This window comes from Ovis aries, chromosome 17 (genome assembly GCF_016772045.2).
Source record: "Ovis aries strain OAR_USU_Benz2616 breed Rambouillet chromosome 17, ARS-UI_Ramb_v3.0, whole genome shotgun sequence".
Classification (NCBI taxonomy): domain Eukaryota; kingdom Metazoa; phylum Chordata; class Mammalia; order Artiodactyla; family Bovidae; genus Ovis; species Ovis aries.
The window spans coordinates 38746839-38756976 of record NC_056070.1 but is presented as its reverse complement, the minus strand read 5'-3'; positions in this window follow the sequence as shown (position 1 = coordinate 38756976).

Genomic DNA, 10138 nt, shown 5'->3' with positions numbered 1-10138 from the left:
AAAAAATAAAGTGAAGTCTGTGTGTGTACATGAATAGGGATATGATTATATATGTGAATTTGCACAGATTTTCAACAAGTTCAGTACTAAAGTCAATATCTTGGTTGTGGGCTAAATAGCCATATTTAAAGCTTAAGACAACAATAGGGCATGATGGTCATGTGAATAAAGAAATTGCTGTGGTTCAGTTGTGAAGTCATAATTGATTCTTTACAACCTCGTGGGCTGCAGCATGCCAGGCTCTGCTGTCCTCCACTATCTCCCAGAGTTTGCACAAATTCATGTCTTTTGACTCAGTGATACTATCTAACCATCTCATCCTCTGCCACCCCGTTTTCCTTCTGCCTTCAGTGTTTCCAAGCATCAGGGTCTTTTCCAGTGAGTTGGCTCTTCACATCAGGTGGCCAGAATATTGGAGTTTCGACTTCAGCAGTTCAGTTCAGTTCAGTTGATTCAAGTACTTTAAACTTCTAGCTTTGCAAGAATGCTACACACTGATTTTTGTTGTTGTTTTTAATGACGGGGAATTGTACAGAAAAGTGTCATTCTTGCTTTGTCAGGTGTGATGGAAATAGAGGTGAGGCAGAGAATTCAGCCTGGTTAAGTGCTATTTAATTACTGTTTGTAATTTCCACCACTATCCAGAAAGTGTTACCTTAATCATGTTCATTTTAACAATGATAAAAAAATGCATTTCCTATGCTATGAAAATGTAGCCTTTTTTTTTTTTCTATCAGCAATTTTGAATAGTAGTGTCTATTGCATATGTTAGATAAAGATACAAATTTTGCTGAGAGACAAGATTGTACAAAAATTTTTTGATTGGGTAACACTGACCCATATAAATAAATACAGAACAAGTTGTAAAATAATGTTCATATTAGGTTTTACTTTAATTAAGAGATTTTATTTTATAGTGCTTCAAAAATAATTCAATTCAGACAACATGATTATGGGAGGAGGACAACTTTTTACAAAGGCAAACAAAAATGTGTTTTCCTGATGCCTAGGGGGAAACGTCAACTTCCCATATCCTAGTAAACAACAAAATAATTCAAGTTAAAGCAAAAAGTAATGCCAATAAAAAATAAACAAGGATGTATTGTGTGATGGGAACTTTGTAGGACTTTATGAGATATAAAACAGGCTGGATCGAACAAATGAAACACCTCACCAGTCTTGTTCACAGTCGAAAGAAAAAAACTAAAACCAACTGTCAACAGTAAGGGAAAATGTCACCAAATGTCAGAACTAGAACTCCTACAAAATAAAGCAGAACATTTTCCTAGAGATAAAGACTGCTGTGCAAACCTATTGGAACTCTATAAATCAAATTCATGAAAAAGGAACACCTCAATAGGTTAGTATGTCAACATTAATAAACACCATCAAATAGAACATTAGAGAAGGAATGAAAAAAGGAAAAGTAGCAGAACTATTTCCATTTTCTAGGCTTGGCAGCAATATGTTTGTGTGGGCTCTAGAAGGTGGGAGTGAGGAAGAAGAAAAACAGCATTAGGAAAATAAGTAGGTACATAGAATAGGAAAAGAAGCATTTGTCTATAGATGTTGGATTTTTTTTTTAAGATGAGCAACTGTGAATAGTAGCTACCATATATTTAGCTTGGTTATATGACAGCAACTCTGCTTGCCATTTATAAGATTATTTCATGTTATCCCCACAATAATTTTTAAAATGTATTAATAGTCCCTTTTAGAAATGATAAGGCTGGATCAAAAAAACATATATCAGTTGACTAGTATCACATAGTGACCAAGTACCTGGAATAAGAGTCCAACCAGCACACACACAATATTTTAAATTGTAATATATTCACTTGTTCTCTAGTACTGTCATTCTTATGCTCATCTAATTTATTTTGGTAGCAAAACTGTGGTTTTGTACTCAGAGAATTAAAAAAAAATTCCTGTATATCACAAAATGTACAATAGGTAAATGGTGATTTTTTAAATATAGAAAGTATATTATCATATTAAATACTCAATACATAAATCCACATTGCAATTGTGAAAATATGACTGTGATACTGGGTTTCTTTTCAGGTAACAAACTGTATATAGTGAAAAGTTACCAACTGGATAATTTGACCTGAATAGAAACTTGTTTTTGTTCCTATAGAATGACTGATAATTAACTCACAAGAATTTGACCTCTGGGTGAGATTGTATAGTAATCAGTGAAGTTTTAGAAAATATTTTTCAAACTTTAGGGTTTTGTTTTAGCTCTGCTGCAGCTGAGCTATTATTCTCATTATAATTAGTCAGAGGTTTAATTGCTTAAGGCGTCTTCATTATAGAGCAATGTCGTCGGCACACAGAGTGATGATTTCTTCTTGATTTATGGTGTTAGAAAGCGCTGCATCCAAATTATCTAAATCAGTAGATATAATACATTATCCATTTTATTTTCTGATTCACATGGATCATATTTACAACATAGTCTCATGGGTGACACCATTCATTATACAGAGCAATTCTAAAATGTTGGAGAAGTAGGAGGGCATATTACCCTAAGGTAGTGTTTCTCAAATCAGGCTGTTCATCTTAGTCACTTAGAAAGTGAAAGGGTTAGTCGCTCAGTTGTATCCTACTCTTTGCGACACTGGACTGTAGCCTCTGTCCATGGGATTCTCTAGGCAAAAATACCAGAGTGGGTTGCTATTCCCTTCTTCAGAGGATCTTCCCGACCCAAGGACTGAACCCAGATCTCCCACATTGCCAGCAAATTCTTTACCATATGAGCCATGGAATCCATAAAAATACAGTTATCAGATGTACATCCCTACAATTCTGATTCAGCATAGCTGAGAAGATTCTGGGGAATATAATAAGTTTGTAGAACTTAACTTGCTTTGGAAGCATAAATGGTTTTGAAAACTATTACTAAAGGACAATAATAGAACTTTTGCATGTCAAATAGAGTAAGCTATTTAATTCAACAAATAAATAACAATGACAAAAAAAACCCACAAAATAATTCTGATATAATTCCTGAATTTAGATTTCTAGAATGAGACTGACAAAATGCTGGAGGGTAAGTGTATTTGCAGACTTGAAATTCTAGATCTGTGCATGAATACACACCTTTATTTTTCCTTTTGGCCAAATCTATTGAAATAGCAAAAAATATAAAATATAAAAATTCTATAAGTACCTTGAAAGAAAGAATTTGCAACTTCCCTAAAGCAAAAGACAAGACTTCTGAATGATTCTTCCTAAAATAGTCCTGAGGGGACAGGGAGGGCAAAAATATCTCAGAAACTGGAAACAAGAGCAGCTGTGATTCATAAAAGAATTCAGTGAGTGAGCTATGGCACTCTTGCAGCAGGCCCTCTCTATATAGGCTGATGTTCCCTTTCTAAAGATGAGACCTTTTAATAATGTCAAAACCTGTAACTATTTCAACAAGGTGGAAAATGCATAAGGATGCTTCTCCATGGAGTGGTTAGGATCTAGAGAGAATGTCTGGGAAGTGCCCAGAGATCCTCATGCTCAGACAAAAACCAAGAAGCTCAAAGTTCCAGAATGCAAAATATTCACTGGCTAAGACCAAAAATCTACGTACTAGCTTTGGTCTTTTGTTTTTCCTCACACATCCCAATACCCGATTTGTCAGATACTCTTGGTGGCTCCCAGTGCAAAACTTCTTCCCATCTGTTCTACACACCTGTCTGTTTCCACAGCTGCTGTTATATTCCATGCTGGCATCACTTTCAGATTCCTGACTGCAATCCTCTTCTTGGTGTTTTCATTTGCACTCTTCTTCCCTTGCTTTCTATTTTCCACACAGCTCTCAAAATAATATATTTTTTTATTTTTTTTATTTTTATTTTTATTTTTTTTTAATTAATTTATTTATTTTTTGATTTTAAAATCTTTAACTCTTACATGCGTTCCCAAACATGACCCCCCCTCCCACCTCCCTCCCCACAACATATCTCTGGGTCATCCCCATGCACCAGCCCCAAGCATGCTGCACCCTACGTCAGACATGGACTGGCGATTCAATTCTTACGTGATAGTATACATGTTAGAATTCCCATTCTCCCAAATCATCCCACCCTCTCCCTCTCCCTCTGAGTCCAAAAGTCCGTTATACACATCTGTGTCTTTTTTCCTAACTTGCATACAGGGTCGTCATTGCCATCTTCCTAAATTCCATATATATGTGTTAGTATACTGTATTGGTGTTTTTCTTTCTGGCTTACTTCACTCTGTATAATCGGCTCCAGTTTCATCCATCTCATCAGAACTGATTCAAATGAATTCTTTTTAACGGCTGAGTAATACTCCATTGTGTATATGTACCACTGCTTTCTTATCCATTCATCTGCTGATGGACATCTAGGTTGTTTCCATGTCCTGGCTATTATAAACAGTGCTGCGATGAACATTGGGGTACACGTGTCTCTTTCAATTCTGGTTTCCTCGGTGCGTATGCCCAGAAGTGGGATTGCAGGGTCATAAGGGAGTTCTATTTGCAATTTTTTAAGGAATCTCCACACTGTTCTCCATAGTGGCTGTACTAGTTTGCATTCCCACCAACAGTGTAGGAGGGTTCCCTTTTCTCCACACCCTCTCCAGCATTTATTGCTTGCAGATTTTTGGATCGCAGCCATTCTGACTGGTGTGAAGTGGTACCTCATTGTGGTTTTGATTTGCATTTCTCTAATAATGAGTGATGTTGAGCATCTTTTCATGTGTTTGTTAGCCATCCGTATGTCTTCTTTGGAGAAATGATATTTTTAAGAGGGGGGTTCATGTTTGGGAACGCATGTAAGAATTAAAGATTTTAAAATTTAAAAAGAAATAAAAAAACTAAATAAATAAAAATAAAAAATTAAAAAAAAATTACACTAATTCATGCTCTCCGCTTGCTTAGAACTCTATCATGGTTTTTCTTTGAAATTTGAAATAAAAACCAAACTCCTTTCTAGGGCCTGAGATATGTTGCTTATTCAGGCTTTCACATGTCTATAGGCTCCTGTCCTTCCCCAACACAGAGGAGGGCACTCTTTACTATTTTTTTTTTCATAATTCAACTTTAAATTTATTCCAAAATTCAAATATTATCATCAAAGTTGACAAATACACATAATGTGCAGGAAAATATACATACATTTAATAGTTTTTATAATTTTATTAAATTGATTTATTTTATACTTTCTCCCAAATTTCCCTATGCAAATATCAATCACAGAAACTCTAAGAGAAATACCACTTAGCATGTTAAAAACATAATTATAAGAAAGAAATGAAAGTCCTGGGACTTCATCATCTACCATATGTGAGTGTGTGTGTGTGTGTGTGTGTGTATATATATATATATAAGAATTCCGTGGACTGAGGAGCCTGGCAAGCTCCATGGGGTCACAAGGAGTCAGACATGACTAAGTGACTAACACATACACACGCATAAATTTTATTGGAAAATAGTTATAATGTCATGGTAGTTTCTGCTATATAGCAAAATAAATCAGCTATACACACATATATCCCCCTTCTTGGATTTCCTTCCCATTTAGGTCACCACAGAGGCTTGAGTAAGACACTCTTGAATTTTATGCTATTTTATTGTCCTAGGTATATGGCCAGGATAGGACGTGTCTTCTTTAAATATACAAGTGTGAAATGGTGCACAAATCTGTAAATAAACAGAATAATTTATGTAAACCTGTTGATAGTCATTGCTTGGAAGAAATGATCTATCTTTTAAAAATTATGGATAAAATATTGCAATGACTTAGACTGCAGAAAGCCATTATTAAATGTAAAAAAAATGTATTCTTTCTCCTCCTATTTTTCCAGATTTCATGTTTTTCTGAGTGTGGTTCACAGCAGGAGAGAAATATTAGAAGGAAAACAAGTTTTGATTCTCAACTTATTCTAAAATAGCCATCTCTGAAGTAAAGGCAAGCAGAAAAGAAACAGAAATACTAACTCTTTGACTATAAATGTAAAAATAGTAACTCAAGGATTGTCACACTTTTCTACTGAGTGATGTCTATCTGAAATGATAAATTAGCTTCACCAAATATGTTCTTCTCATATTGAAATAAACATATATATGGGAATCCATATTTCCTATAATATTTTGACAAATAAATCAATACAGTTGTTTGTATTCAAGTCTCTCCAAATTTAAAATTCAGATGATAAATGCTCAAGTGATAGGCATTATGATTCTGGACACATCTGAGGGTTTGTTACATGTGTCAATAAGAATGGTATCTAAAATCTAGTCATGATTGAAGGCATATCAAGATCATCCTAAAATTGTGGAACATAAATGATTGTAGGTAGATGAGAAAATTTAAAAGTTAAAACATTGTATATAATACTTTACCAAATTTTATTTGAAATTGAATAAAGAATGTTATAAAATGTTAAACGAAGAAGGACTCATTTTAAAAGTCAAATAGCTATTTAAAAATGAAGTTAAACTGAGAAAAGGCAAATGGTCAATATGATTTTACTCTTTCACTCAAAGTGCCATATGAAAGAGAGATATCAGGTATTTCTAGCATGTGTGCATGGTCAGTCACTTCAGTCGTGTCTGACTGTTTGTGACCCTAAGGACTGGAGCCTGCCAGGCTCCTCTGTCTATGGGATTCTCCAGGCAAGAATACTGGAGTGGTTGCCATTCCTCCTCCAGGGAATCTTCTTGACTCAGGGATCGATCAAATCAGCATTTCCTGCGTCTCTTACATTGAAGGCAGATTCTTTATCCACTGAGCCACCTGAGAAGCCCCAGCTATTTCTAATAGTATTGCCAGAAAAGCGCCCTTTCATTTGGGGGCTTGGTATTAGCATATTTATTACTCTATAGGAACTGAGTGTTAACCCGCCTTCAATCTGACAGATCTGACAAGTTTGTGATAGAAACTCACTTTGATTTTAGTGTGGAATTATGGAATACTTAGTTTGGTATATCAATTAAGAAGAAAAGCATACTAAGAAGTTAGGCACTAATCATTATATTCTGTTAATTGTTGAATGTAATTAGACAAGAAAGAAATAGCATTAAAGAAATAAGACAGATAATATTTTTATCCAAGGAATATCTGATTCAGAAAATTTTTATCAGTGTGGGAAAAATGACTAGTTTGTAAGAAATCAGACAGGTTAAAAATTTTGCTTGAAAAATAAAAAAAGTTAGCAAGTAGAGACTACAGGTTTTGACCATGAGGGAGGAACCTGTAACAGAGTCAACTGTTTACTATGAAGAACTACTAAAATTAGGTTAAATATATAAAACTTCTATTTAGATCCATTGGAGAGGTGCCAATGTAATTAGGACTGGCAAGAATAAAATTAAAATGAGTGAGATGAGCTCAGAGTTGAGCTTCACATTTGATCTGTTTTGTTTTCCCATGAGAGCATATGCTAATTCCCAGAGCGGTGGAGATAGAATGCTAAAATTGAGAAAGGAGATAGAATGCTAAAATTGAGAAAGGAGATAGAATGCTAAAATTGAGAAAGGAATAATACTAGGATAAAGACACAGGGTCTTCCCTGGTGGCTCAGATGGCAAAGAATCAGTCTACAAGGAGACCTGGGTTTGATCCCTGTGTTGGGACGATCCCCTGGAGAAGGGAACAGCTACCCATTCTGGTGGACAGAGGAGTCTAGCAGGCTACACAGTTCGTGGGGTCACAAAGAGTCAGACTTTTCACTTCCATGACTGAGCGACTTTCACTTTCACCAAAGACACATAGGTTGATGTTAAGAACTTCCAAAGCAGCTGAGACTTAAGCAAACTTTCAGAGAAAGTCCATGGAGTTGAGCCAGCGAAGCTCTGCAAGGGAGATGAGAATTATATACACTGAAGGATCTGTTTCTTTGAGAGCAATTTTGAGACTTTAAGTGAAGGAAGAAAGCCAGCATCTGACCTAGAAATTGATGAGATAATTCTATGAGATGCTTAGTACACCTAGAGCTGTGCTGAGAGCTCTAGTTCTTGTAATTAGATTAGTTCCAGTAGTTATAATTAGATCATACTTACAGATCTATATGCAAGCCAACAACATTCTGGGACCTCAAGGACTAAGTGTCTTCGGCATGAATGTTAGACTTCTTAAAATGGACACCTTCTGTGTGGCAGAGGTGAAGTTTTGCTAAATAGTTTTAATCGTAGGAGCCATGGAACCAGAGTAAGAGACAACGAAGAGACAGAGAACCCATGATGACAGATCTCTTAGCACATGCATGTACATTACTTTTCAAAAAAATTCTGTGATCATCGAGAAATTGTTAAGAGGCTACTTTGTGTGATGTGTGTTTATGTGTTGTATATAGTCAGGCTAAAATACATCTGCCGTGGATTATGATTAAAAATTAATATGATCTCAATCATGATCTCAATGCTAACACACAAATATTGTGTTTACATTCCATAATCCATTATGTTCTTAGTCATGTATGACTCTGTGCGACTCACCAAGCTCTTCTGTCCTTGGGATTTCCAGGCAAGAGTACTGGAGTGGGTTGCTATTTCTACCTCCAGGGGATCTTCTTGATCCAGGGGTTAAATCCGTGTCTCTTGTATCTCCTGCACTGCAGGTAGATTCTTTCCCCTGGAGCCATTGGGGAAGACCATTATGGGTCTTCCATTGGGGAAGAACATTATGATTATGTAAATTTAAAATTTTCAAACTCCTTTAGAAGTAAACAAATAGTAAAATAAAGATAGGCAATACCTCCTACTATTGCTTCCACATCAAATAATCTCACACAAATTAATTATGTGGGTGATAGCACACCAATGAAAAAAACTTCACAAGAGCATTATATAGGATAAAAAGACACATTGGTCTTGTTTGATGCTTCAACACAAAATTTAAAAATAAACAAGTGTGGAATTTATAAAAACAGATCATTTCTAATCATAGCACTGTACAGAAAGGGATTCAGATTCTGAAGCTGTAGAGAGCATTGAGCATGTGGAAACATCCTTAGTTTCATCAACAAATGATATCTAGTTGATCCCCAGTCACTAGAAAGCTAAGAATTATCAGTGAAGACAAAATAACCCTGAACTGGGATTCAGGTAACAAAAATTCTAGTCTGGGAAAATCAATTAACCTATTGATTCTTAGTTGCTTTAGATAAAGAACAAGGAATTTGAACTAAATAATCAGAATGGAATTTCCCATCTGGGCTAGTCTGTAAATTTCTTTTCTTCTTTAATGGACCATCAGTTATTCTTTTAATGTATTAATAGAATAGGAAAATGATAAAGTCCTTGCTCTAATCAACAGCATATAATTCTTTGTAGCATCACTGATTTTTGAGCAGAAAGAAAGACGGATTAATAGCTAATCTTGTGGAAAGAAGGTTTCACATGCTTCTAGTTAGTTATTCTTTAAAAGTCATCTTTTTATTTATTTTTTAATCCTGAGTCTGTGCTCTTCTAGGTAATATCTTGAAAATTTTGATAATACACTAACACTTTCAAAGCTTTTGGGTACCATCATACTATGACAGGGGGCAATTAAGCAACTTCTCATTTAGTTGGCATTGTTGAGAATTAATTTGATCCATTTAGGTGAAGTTGATTAAACATAAATTGTTTTAAGTTTCAATTATGAGCTTATGCAGTCAGCAAAAACAAGACATGGAGTTGACTGTGGCTCAGATCATGAGCTCCTGATTGAAAAATTCAGGCTTAAATTGAAGGAAATAGGGAAAACCACTAGACCATTCAGGTGTGACCTAAATCAAATCCCTTGTGATTAAACAGCTGAGGTGACCATAACATTCAAAGGATTAGATCTAGTAGCCAGAGTGCCTAAAGATCTATGGACAGAGATTCTTAACATTGTATAGAACCAAAACCATCTCAAAGAAAAAGAAATGAAAATGGGCAAACTGGCTGTCTGAGGAAGCTTTACAATATCTAAGGAAAGAAGAGAATTAAAGCAAAGGAGAAAAAGAAAGATATACCCAACTGAGTGCAGAATTCCAGAGAATAGCAAGGACAGAAAAGAAAACCTGCTTAAGTGAACAGTGAAAAGAAATAGAGAAAAACAAAAGAATGATAAAAACTAGAGATCTCTTCAAGAAAATTTAAGATATCAAGGGAAAATTTCACGCAAACATTGCCAAAATAAAGGAT